This window comes from Puma concolor, chromosome D2 (genome assembly GCF_028749965.1).
Source record: "Puma concolor isolate L17-30 chromosome D2, mPumCon1.1.hap2, whole genome shotgun sequence".
Taxonomy (NCBI): Eukaryota; Metazoa; Chordata; class Mammalia; order Carnivora; family Felidae; genus Puma; species Puma concolor.
The window spans coordinates 29,817,893-29,830,864 of record NC_141677.1 but is presented as its reverse complement, the minus strand read 5'-3'; the positions used below and the strand labels follow the sequence as shown (position 1 = coordinate 29,830,864).

The 12,972-nt window shown below is 35.9% G+C and overlaps 1 protein-coding gene across 4 annotated transcripts in view; it reads left to right on the top strand.

Moving 5' to 3' along the window:
- Nucleotides 1–12,972, top strand: part of CTNNA3 (catenin alpha 3) — a 1,810,934-nt gene that overhangs the window by 58,086 nt on the left and 1,739,876 nt on the right. Inside the window, exon 1 of one of the 4 annotated variants that reach the window (XM_086679820.1) lies at nt 10,195–10,331. The exons of the other annotated variants lie outside the window; for them this stretch is intronic. The gene's annotated coding sequence lies outside the window, so the exon portion shown is untranslated. Of the gene's footprint in view, nt 1–10,194; nt 10,332–12,972 lie in introns of those variants that run through there. 4 annotated transcript variants of the gene reach the window in all.

The window sequence follows — 12,972 nt, the reverse complement described above, 5'->3', positions numbered from 1 at the left end:
ATAGGTCATGTTTCCGTGGGAGTTTGCAAGATTAACTTGCTTTTGGTTAGATTCAGCAATTCTGTTTTCATAACTCTAGCTTTCAGAATCAAATATCTTGTGATAGGCACTGTTGGTTGCCCATGCAATATCCATACATTATGCTCTTGCTAATTTACAGAATCCTAGTTTAGGTCAAGAATTAAAAGGCATAATGTACATACTGAGCTGCATCTTGTTATACATATTGACCTGCCCTCCTCCGTCACTTAGGACAGTTACATTTAGTGAAGGCAGATGCATAGTAAGATTGTTGGCACAATCTTACTGTCATAAAGACCACTCTCCTTGGTAGACAAGATGAAAGCAAACACAAAATATTGTCATTTTCCTTTCTGTCTGTTGTCAATATCACAAACTCTGCCTGGGAGTGGAGGAGGGTGGTTGTATCTTTCTTGTCCTTCTTCCCTCAAATGCAACCTAAAAATATTGGTGTTGTTTTGAGCGTTTTTCACAAGTCTCTGTTCATCTTAGGCTTAGTCCACACTTTTAATAAGCCAGTAGTATACTGATGCATTCATTCTTACCTTTACCTTCTTCCTTCTTCTCTTGTATGTCCTTTAAAACCCTCAGGTTTTTAGAAAGCTTCTTGTATACCACATTAAATTATATTTGCATACATTCTGTCTCATTTTTTCTTCATGTGACTTCTAATAGTGGGTTTTATTTTTTGACCTATCTTTCATTTTAGAATTTCTGGCTCTGGGAAATATGTATATTTTCTCTGACCTGCTAAACAATTGAAGATACTTGTCTTACTTTGCTTTGTGTTTTCTTTCTTGGCTGTAATGGACTCTGAGGTGATATGTTCAGTTTTCCCCATGGTTCCTGTCACTTTGACATCACTAACATATTTCTCTTTCTTGATAAAAATTAAGTCCAGGCTAAGCAGTTCTATGCCTTGCTTCTTTTGCCCTTTGAATGATGAAGTTGCTGATAGAGAGGCAGCAAATAAAGGAGAGGAGTGATTTCTCCAGTTGAGATTAAAAATTTTTTCTTTAATGTTTATTTTTGAGAGAGAGAGAGAGAGAGAGCGAGCAGGGGAGGGGCAGAGAGAGAGGGAGACACAGAATCTGAAGCAGGCTCCAGGCTCTGAGCTGTCATTACAGAGCCCGATGTGGGGCTCGAACTCATGAAACATGAAATCATGACCTGAGTCGAAGTCGGATCCTTGACTAAATCACCCAGGAGCCCCTCTCCAATTGAGATTGTAATTAATTTATTGTCTTTTTGGTTTTGCTTATTTAAAAAGTTTTTAAATCATTGCTAGCTCTCTTTTTATTTTTGCCTTTCACTTCAGTTGATTTTCTTTTCATTTTATTTGGTTTTTCCATCACTTCTGTCCTGAAATTTATGTGTTTGGATGTTTCACTGAGAGCACAGAGTAGATAGTATTCCAAATTTTCTTTTATCTTGAGGGTAGTTTCTGTTTATCTTTAAGACATTATCTTACTCTTATCTTATATAGTCTTTTTATTTTGGATATTTTCCTATTGGCTTCTTTTTGATAGATGGGACTTATTTGGTGTTTGTCATAAGTGAGATATGTGTATCCCCTTTGAACTTCATCACTATCAACTTTGAACTACAGAATTCCTCTCTTAAATTTTAAATATCCTCTCTCTTAAATCTCAGGTATCTCAGTACATTTCTGGGCTACAGGAGGTACACATCCATTGGGGCAGCTATTCTCTTATTCCTATTATTTGGTCCTCTACTTGGAGGTGAATTCAACTCTAGATAATTTAAAATAATTTATTATCATTATTATTATTATTTTAAAGTTTATTTTGAGAGAGAGAGAGAGAAGGAGAGAGAGAGAGAGGGAGGGGAGGGAGGAAAGGGGAGAGGGAGAGAGAGAGAATTCCAAGCGGGTTCCATGCCGTCAGTGCAGAGCCTGATGTGGGGCTTAATCCCATGAACCACAACATCATGATCTTGGAGAACCCCTCCTGTTGGGGTTCTCATATCTCAGGACACAGTATGTTATTCTTCCTTTGTCTTCTTGTATCCCGTATTGTATTTCTGGGAACTAAAATCTTCTGGCAGAGTGTAGTTAGAAATCTGTTGCTGGGAGGTGACCAGGAAGCACATCTGGCTGTCTAAAAAGCAGCTCCTGTGTAGTAACGGGATGAGAGCTGGTTATTGGGTTGTCTCTGTTGCCCTCCGTTCTCTGACAGGATGTCAGGATACACAGATGTGAGGGTCTGGCTCTGAGGCTGCTTTAAATTTAGGTACAAGGGAGTTCTAGTTCCCCCTCCTCCCAATTTGTCCCATTCATGAAATACAAAAAGTAGGGTAGTCAGATTTAGCAAATGAAAATATAAGACACACAGGTTTGAATTTCAGGTAAACAGCCAGTGTTTTTTTGTTTTGTTTTGTTTTGTCTTTTTTTTTTAGTGTAAGTATGTCCCAGATATTGCATAGGACATAGGACATACTTACGCTGGAAAATTATTCACTGTTTATCTGAAATTCAAAGTTACCTGGGAATTCTGTATTTTATCTAGAAACTATAAGGTTCCCCCAGTGTTTGCAAATCATTAGGAGATATTTATCCTCTTGTGTCTCAGTACTGATGTATGAGGGTCTTTTTCTGGTTTGATAAAAGTTATCTTTTCCAGTCTTTCTTCACCTGCAGTGCTGGTCAAAACTGGGAGGACTGGAGACAATCTGTAGAGTCTGGGAGCCTTCAGAGAGGAAAAGAATGAAGACCTGGACTCCCTTCTTTTACAATGTATTTATTATTAGAAACTTTTTAATGCATTGAACTGTTCCTGAATAAGAAAGGACCTAGTAAGAAAGAATATCAAAGACCTTAAATTAAAATCCTTTTTGTGGCCTATATTATCTGGTGGGAGAGGCTGTTTGGGCTTGTGACTGATTGAAAGCAGAAGGAGGCAGAAGGCCCTCCTGACCTGGCCACTGTGCTTGGTAAACTGAGGCTGTAAGCATGGATGCCATGCCATACCTCTGAGGGAGCAAGCTGGTTCTGTCTTGAAGAATCACCATGGCCAATGTCAGTAACGGTAGTAGCCAACGCAAGAGTGCAGCAGGTGGAAAGGTCACAATGGACCTCAGGGGATCAGTTTTCGTCAGTTAACTGTGTGCTGGGAGTAGAACACTAGCAGCCTTCAACAGGACCCACTTGTATTCTAAACATATTCTCTTGTTTTCTCTCTTTGAGGTATGGGGGGTCAAGAGGCCCATGGAATTCTTGAACTATTTAAGGGATAAGAGAGGTACTGGGCTCTCTGTCAGTTTGGCATTTGAGAAGTAGTTTTAATTTGTATTTTTCCACTTGCACTTCTTGTATTTTTGTTGTTGTCATGGGAAGAACATGCTCCTGATAGCCTACTTGTCCAAGGAGGATGAGACACATGTAGAACAGGTTTGGATTCCAAAACTTCAACTTGGAGTAAGCCCAGCCAAGCCCATCTTGGATTAGCCAACCTAACCACCAGCCAACCTGAAAATGCACAAGAGAGAATAAATGTTGTTTTATGCCACTGAGTTTTAGGGTGTTTTATTATGTAGCATTATTATGGAAATAGTAACTCATAGATCATTAAACAAAAAATGATTTAGTATAACATTTTACAAAGAATTATTTAAAAATTAATAAGGAGGGGTGCCTGGCTAGCTCATGTGGAGGAATGTGTGATTCTTTTTTTTAAAAAAATGTTTATTTATTTTTTGAAGAAAGAGAGAGATAGAATGTGAGCAGGGGAGGTGCAGAGAGAGAGGGAGACACAGAATCTGAAGCAGGCTCCAGGCTCTGAGCTGTCAGCACAGAGCCTGATATGGGGCTCGAACTCACAGACCGCGCTATCATGACCTGAGCTGAAGTCAGATGCTTAACTGACTGAGCCACCCAGGTGCCCCAGGAATGTATGATTCTTGATCTCAGGGTCTGATAGCCTCAGCTCAGAGCTGGAGCCTCAGGTTGGGTATAGAGTTTACTGAAATAAATAAATATTGAAAAAAATTAATAAGAAAAAGAACAACAGAGAAATGAGTTAATTATAAGTCAAAAAGTAATTCACAGAAGAGAAAATTGGAATGACTAATAAATAAGTGAACAGATATTTAGCTTATTTCACTAGCTATTGGGTAAATACAGATTAAAATAATGATGAGATACCTTATCATACTTATTGGATTTATAAAAATTAATAACCTGGTAATAACCTAGTATCTGTAAAGATGTGAAGAAAATGGAACTTTCATACATAGATGGTGGAATGTTTATGGATACAAAGAGAGACCTATCAAGAAGGGAGAGGATATTTTCAAGGACTATTACTGACAAAGGGTTATATATAGAATATAGAGAGAATTTTAGAAATCTGTGAGAAAAAACAGACAACCTAGGAGAAAAATGGGTAAGAAGTACAAGTGAGCAATTCATAGAAGAGATACTTGAATGGCTGGCTAGTTAACCCCAAGCATATCACCAATGACATTGGTAATCAAAAATACAATTAAATTAAAGCAACAGTGAGATCCACTTTGTACTTTCCGTGTTGGCAGAAGCTGAAATGTCATGCAGTATCTTGTGCTGGTGAGGAGATGGGGACATGTGAGCCTACATGTTCTGTTGGTGGTGTTATTTTGGAGACCAGGTTAGTAATATTTGTTGAAATTGAGTGCTCAAATGCATTCTGACCCAGAAATTCTACTTCTGAATTGTATTAGTTTGCTAGGGTTGCCATAACAAAGTATCACAGTCTGGTTTAAACAATAAAAATTTATTTTCTTAGTCTGAGGGTTAGAAGTCCATGATCAAGGTGTTGACAGGTTTGGTTTCTTCTGAGGCCTCTCTCCTTGGCTAATAGATGGCTATATTCTTGCTGTATCCTCAATATGGTTATTCCCTTGTGCGTGTCGGTGTCCTAACCTCTTCTTATAAGGGCACCAATCATATTGATAGGGCCCACCCTAATGGCTTCATTTTAGCATAATCCTACCTTTAAAGACCCTGTTTCCAGATACCGTTATATTCTAAAGTATAGGGGTTAGAATTACAGACATATGAATTTTGGGGAGGGTGCAATTCAGGCCGTAACAGAGTATATGCATTAGAGGGACTCTTACATAGGTATACAAAGAAGTATGTATGAGAATGCTTATTATAGAACTGTTTCCCATAGCAAAGAGTTGGATACTAAATATTCTTGAATAGGGATACGGACAGATAAAATACATTATAAAGGCATCTGATAGAATGCTACAAATGGAAACTAAATTAAATCAATTATATTAGTTGGGAACTAATTTTTCTCAAATAACAAGAAATCTGTGGGTAAGAAGTTCAGAACTGATGATATCAAGGACCTGAGCTCTTTGCATAGTTTTGCTCTGTCATCTTCCTTCCTTAGCTTTTTAGCACTGATTTATGTCCAGGCATCATACCAGAGATAGTAGAAGGAGGGGCCAAGGGTCATAGCAACATTATCTGATTCCTTTTTTATAGGGAAAGCAAAAGCTTTGCCAGAAGGCATCTCAGTGGACACCAGCTGACACTCATTGGCTAGAATTCTGTCACATGCCATTCTGAGTTGCAAAGAAGTCTGGGAAACCTAATGTCCTGCTTCCATAGCTGTGCAAGGCAAGGGAGAGCTGGATTGTGTGTTGCTTGGGCTAATCTATGGTGTTTACTGCATGTATATGGTTCAACATGTTAGATCACGAAAACATAATGGGGTGGGGGGAGACAGAGAGGGAGAGAGAGAGAAGAGAGAAGAAGTACAATACTGTTTTGTAAATTTGAAAGTCCATACACACATAAAGCTATATACCATTGTAAAGATATATGTCAAGAGTTATGGGAAGTTGATTAGAAAGGCATCCATTAACTACAACACAGTGGATACCTATAGGAAGGTAGAAGTGGAACAGAGCTGAGGCAAGTGATATAGATTATGATAACAAAAAATAAAATACAACAGACTTTTCACAGACTAGTTCTATCAGTTGAATTTTACCTGAGGAACATGATTAATTGTGTTAGTCTAATTCTGTGCTCTCAATATCCAGGAGAAGAAAGGCTGGGGTGATTTGGGGTATGTGTGTATGAATTACTTGGACTGTCGGTATGATTATCATTTAGAGTCAAATAGTGTGAATCACTATGCTGACGACTGAGTTTAATTACTTTACCTTACCCTGTGATGAGCTTTATTCTTTTCAGTACAATTGGAGGCCTGATAGGAGTGATGTTGTAGTTAAGCTTAGTGAGGCTAGCAGGTACTCTTTGGACAATTTAGGGGTATTATGAATTTTGCAAAATTGATTTTCCTTGTCTTTGTACATATATTTCTTTTGCATTAAAATGAAAAATTAGTAGACTTGACTTGTAGAGAGCCAGTGGGGGACATGAGTAAAATAAACATGGCTACTTGGTAGTGAAATCCACCATTCTCTAGTTTTCTGTTACTATCTTTGGAAATGGTGGGAGAAAGGATTTCCTTCCCCTCTCTCTAATATAGCCTCAGCAAGTGACTGACTCTCTCCTCTGGAATGAAGCATGTTGGCACAATTCCATAAATTTATGTGGGAACAAGACACCAGAGGTTTCTGTTTTTTACTTATTGCCATTCTATTGCTTTTGGTTCAGTATTCTGTCCTTTAACCATTCCATATCTAATCCTCTAAATAAACATAGACCATTTGTTAATATGTGTTAGTGTATCTTTGATTTTCTGTATTAAACATATGTTACAACTTTGGAAGCAGGTCTTAAGTTCTTCCATTTTAGAACTATGTTTCCTTGTTACTTAATTATAAGTTACTATCATGGATGGGGTAGATGACGTCCCTTGGTGAAATGGATTCAATTCGCTGAATAAAAATGTGTGGACCTAATGATTCTTCATCCATTTTTAAATCAGATAGGCAATTTTTTTTTCTTTTTGCAATCTTTCACAGCAGCCTTCTAAAATTCAATGGCATTTTGGTTTGGAAAAGTAGAATCCCACGAACAGAAAAGTATCTTTCCACATAATAAGAATAATTAATTGGTGAATTATTAGCACTGTAATGAGCACTCCATTAGATTCTTTTTAAAAAAATGTTTACTTATTTATCTTTGAGAGGGAGAGAGAGCACGAGTTGGGGAAGGGCAGAGAGACAGAGAATCCCAAGCAGGCTCCAACAGCACAGAGCCCAACACGGGGCTAGAACCCATGAACTGTGAGATCATGACCTGAGCCAAAATCAAGAGTCAGATGCTTAAAACCAATGGAGCCATCCAGGCACCCCAGTACTCCATTACATTCTATGGGTAATTTTATAAGCACTTCTTAATAGTAACTTTGTAGGTCTCATTTCACAAAATGGGGGGAAAACAGGATAAAAGGGGGAAGAGTGAAGTCGAGCTTGAATTTGAACCCAGTTTCCTTGTGTTTCTGCCTGTTCTTTTAATTTCTTACCTTCTCTTCCCATTCCTAGTGGGTACTTGTTTTGCAAAGTTCTATCCTTGGCTGCCTTATCTTTCTCTGCTGTGAACCTTGGAAGAGCTCATTTAGTCTCATGGGTTAGGGTGTAACATGGATGCATAGTGACCATATCTCTATTTATAGGGCTGATTTTTCTCCTGAACTTCAGGATCCTGCATTTCACCTGTCTGTGGGACGTAACCCATTTGCACATGGCACTCACACCTCAAACTCATCATACCTAATGGATGTCCGAGTCAGAGTGTGCCCTAGACTTGCTCATTGGTGTGAATATTATCTGTTATAAGTCCACTGCAATAGTTTAGGGAAATAATAAGTAGTTTTCAAAATAAAATGAAAGACTGTATATAAAAAATATGTTACAAATTCAAATTGAACATAAAATATATGGAGGCATTTTTGCTAAAAGTAAAAGATTATTTTAAGTAGTATTTATTCACTATTCAATTTCTCCCCAGGCCATGCGTTGTTGTTAAAAAAAATTTTTTTTTTTTTATCCTCAAGTAGAATTGAGACTAACAAGACCTTGTAGGTATAGTTTCTTAAGGCACTAGGGAAACCAAAAATTGCTGAATGAGACATACTTCAGGGGAGCCTGTGTTAGGAACCAAACTCATAGTTGGAAAGTACAGTAGAATTAAGTGGTTAGATGAAAGCAAAAAAATTAGTTATCTGTATATTCTAATCGGATGATTTTAGATTTTTTTTGATGATTGGTAAAAAGGATAAGCAAATTACTTGCAAAACTGATATTTCAGTTTTCTTATGGATGCATATCCTGTCAGTTAATTTGAGAAATAATTCTAAGTATCTCTCTTGTATTGTAGGGACTATATCAGTTCAGAAAATTAACAATACAAAATTTCCTGAAAAAAATCCATTACAGTTGAAAAGATGGTATACTTTATTTCCAAGTGTAAAAGATGATTTTTACATAGCTACCATTAGTTATTATATGAGGAAAGAAACTGCCACATTCAATTATTAAAAAATGATTTTGTAGAGTGAGGAACTCAAAACTTCCTTTCATTATCAGAAATAGAATTTTCTTTTAAAGGAAAAGAAGCTATAATTTCCTATTTTGAATCACAATTGAGGAAGAGAATGATTATTTCTTTTCTCTTTGGAAAATTTAATACTTGAGCATAAAGGCTGTGTCATTAGGGGTAAGTTTAGGAGCTTGAAAAGAGAGCTCACTCTTTGAGCCTTTAGATCTGTTTTATTTTTGCCCAGTTAACTTAGTAAACTTAATGTTTGTGATAATAGCTTCAGGGAAGCATAGAAAATTTTTATCTTCAGTCAAGATAAATTTGTGGTAGTTAATGATTTTTGGCTATTTAGATGGTAAAATCTTTATTTTTAGAGTAAATCAGGCAAATCAATATTCAGGCTTTTCAAAACTGAATTTGTAAAATAAGGAATTTGTAGCTTGTATGAGGACTTTGTTAGTTGTAACATTGTATGCTCATGAGAAATACAATAATTCTGTGATAACAGGATCCCTGTCTTCTAGAATTTTGCTGTAGCTAATTATAATTTGTCCATATAGAATGGACAAATACCAAACAAGGCAATTAGAAAATATTAGTTAACAGTTTACAAATATCATATGTAATTTTGAAGAGAAATGATTTTGTATTATAGTGTAGTTTTATTTTCTTTGGAGTTTGTTTTAGATTTTCTAATGGGGCTTGGAATCTTTACGTAGGGTTTTTATTTGTTTCTTTGTTTGCTATTTTTGGTCCCAGAAAAATCTAGGGTTGTGGAAAGTCGTTTTGATGATTGAACCCAATTCTGCTACTTCTTAGTCTTTCTCTCACTACCATGACAATGCATCTCTTGGAGCTGATAGAAGAAATAATGGTAGACTTTGCCACAGATGAGAAGTATTAAACACTAATATGGGCTATATAAAAGTCAAATTAATATAGGCAAAATAAAATGGGATATTTTTAAACATATTTAATAACGAAAATTGAGATGGTGTGTCCCATTTTGTAGTTGAAGTATAAAAATAAATGTCATTGGATGAAATACTGTGGGCTTTCAGAATCAAATGATACCCTCTGCTGGCTAAATTAGGGATTGTGTTTAAAAATGAGTAGCTTTTTTTTTTTTTTTTTTTTTTTTTTTTTAAAGAGCTGATTGCTGTAAAAAAGGATTGAACAGTGCAGAGAGAGTATTGTGAAATAATATAGGAGAGATTACAAATGTGGAGAATGATGCCAATGTATGACTTGAATATTTTCTGAAGTGAAACTAATATGGAAATATCCATAATTGAAATTTTCTAATCTTTTGATCCAAGTTTTAACCAGGGAAGTAGGCAGGCCATAGGGAAGGAACACAGCAGGGGACAAACTGCATGGATCTGCTTCCCTATTTCTGATAGCAACTCATATTTAATTTATTGTCATCAGTTAAATTTCATCAGTTAAATTTAAAGTTTTTAAAAATTCTTAAAGCCACTTTGGAATTCACAATGTTTTGGGAACACAGCACACACAAAAGTTATGTTTAAAAGTTTATACTGGATGATATATCATTTCATTGCAGATTTGAAAAATAAAATTTTAGGTCTGATTCTACTGTTTGATGTCGCTCTTCATTGGCATATTGCTTTAAGAGCACCCATCCCCCCCTTGTGCTTGAGCCACTGTGTCCCGTCAGTCATCCTGAAATACACTAGGGTGCTTGTCAGGCTGTTTGCTTACAGATGCATCATAAGCCAAATTGTGAGCCGTAAGAGTGGCACTGAATTTCTAAATACAAGAAATTGCTTAGACAATTGATTTAGTATCTGTATATGGGCAATACTCTGTCCTGCAGTAGGTGAGTGAAGTGTCAAACTTTTTAAGATCCAATTTTGCTGTAAAGCAAATCTGATAATTTTAGATTATCTGTTGCTTGGTTAGATAACTTTGGGGGAAATAAAAGGACATTATTTCTGTAAAATGGGATGAATAGAAATACTATGCTGTGCATTTATTAGTTTTATAACTAATTTTCCTTTTAATAACACTAAACTCTAAACTACTTTATGAAAGTTCCAATTTTATAAATGTCTGCTTTTTCTAATAGATTAGCAGGCATTTCAGATTTAGATAAAAATGTGATTCTCTTACACATTTTTTTTTCTTTCACAACAACTTAGGCAACTCACTTAAGCAGAGGCTCAATTCTGCTATTTGGTGTGTTTATTAGTAGCTTTAAAAATAGCGCTTAAACAAGTGCTCCTGTGCCAGTGACCAAACTATAGTAGTGTTACATCAGAGCATTTAAAAATTCCTGCTGTGTAACTGAGCTCTTACTATTTGCGTAACTGGAAGTATATGCAAGGAACTGGAAGCTTTACGTTCTTTACACATAAAAGTCGTGCAGCAAGCAGTTTCTTTATTTGCACAAACAATTCAATTTCCATCATGGGCCTCTAAACTTAAATTGTGCATGGGTGCTTTTCCTGTATTTTTGGTATGTAGCCTTAAATATCTTCAAACAGGACATTGATAAAAAAGAAAGAACTCGGATTTCAATATTTCTGTGTTCAGTGTGGTAGAGAATAGTTAAGAGGCAGCAAGGAGTTAAAGTTTTAAGGCTTTATCTAAGGTAAATTGAGATTGCTTTTGCAGATACATGGAATGATTATTTATTCCTTCTTCTAGAAAGGATTTAAGGTGACTTACAAGGCTATATGAAACTCAAGATAGGACAAATTAAAAGTGGAGTGAAAGAAGAAAGGAAAACAAGCATTAGGATATAAAACAGTCAGGAATAACGCAAAAAATGCAGCAGCTTTGATTATGGTTTTGTGATTCTAGTGTCTTACGGACTGATGGAGGAGAAAATTCAGGGTTTACAGGAATCTTACAGGGGTATTTCATGCAAACCAGTTGTCTTCCTTACTGTGGGTGGCAGTTCCGAGTGAGGAGAGTATGTTGGACAGTGAATATTAAATACTTTTTAAATGTCACTTCTGTTTTGGTGGAAAAAAAGTGGAGATCTGCTGCCCTTTTAACCCACACGCTGATTTATGTGGGCATAAGTGTGGCTCCAAGTTTTCTAGGAGCAGAAAAAGATTCGGTCTTGTTACTCAATTCCGAAGGAAGATTTAAGAAGGTTAGTTTTTTAGAAACAACAAGAATTTATCTAAATAAGGTCAAATATCTACATCTTTAAAACAGACATGATCAAGGCAATTTTTACAATAAAATATATTTGCTAATTTTGTATGAATCTATGAATCTTGTCCTAGTATTTTTAAAAATAGATTGTCGTAATTGAGATTAGCTATTTTCCTTCCCTTCACTCTTTCAGTTTAGTGATAAATTTAACTTGAATTTCAACTAATGATAGGTCAAAATTAAGTGGATCAATCTAGCTGGGAAGGAAGTTGTTGGATATAGACAGGAAGGAGTTCAGACAGGACTTCTTAACGTACTTTGATCTTTAAATACTCAAAATACAACTACTGTGTTGGAGACTTGGCTCCGTACCACACACCATACTAAACCCAGCTTGTGTAAGTGAACAAGCTTGCGAACTGATTGTTTTCACCCATTGTACTGAAAACGAACAGAAATGTAGCAGTTAAAATTTTGCTAAGTATCTGCAGTGAAATCTTCAGATATCCAATTAACATGTTGAATCCAGGGCCATCATTTGACTCTTTTTAAAAATTCTGTTGTTAAAAATAAGATTAATAAGAGATGATTATTTTTTAAAGAGCAGTAAAAAAACAAAAAATACTCAGAGCTTTTATTTTTGTGTTTTTGTACTGTGAACACATGCAGGTTGAGTTAGAGTTCTTTCGAGAAAAAATTATGAATCATACACATAAATCCCTAAATGGGATTGTTTTTTAAATTTCTCTTTCTGCTGCTTCATTATTGGTGTATAGGAATGCAGTAGATTTCTGTATATTGATTTTGTAGCTGTGACTTTACTACTTCTTTTATCAGTTCTAGTAGTTTTTTTGGTGGAGTCTTTGTAGCTGTGACGTTACTACTTCTTTGATCAGTTCTAGTAGTTTTTTGGTGGAGTCTTTCACTTTCTATATGTAGTATCATCTCATCTGCAAATAGTGGAAGTTTTACTTGTCCCTTACCATCTGGATGCCTTTTATTTCTTTTTAGTTGTCTGATTGCTGTGGCTAGGACTTCCAGTACTGTGTTAAATAACAGTGGTAAGAGTGGACACCCCTGTCTTGTTTATGACCATAGAGGAAAAGCTCTCACTTTGAGGATGTAGCTGTGGGTTTTTCATATATGGCCTGTATTATGTTGATATATGTTTCCTCTAGACCTACTTTGTTGAGGGTTTTTATCATGAATGGATGTTGTACTTTGTCAAATGCTTTTTCTGCAACTAATGATCATATAGTTCATATCCTTTCTTTTATTAATGTTTGCCAGTATTTTGTTGAGGATTTTTGCATCTGTCTTTGCCAGAGATATTGGCCTTTAGTTCTGTTTTT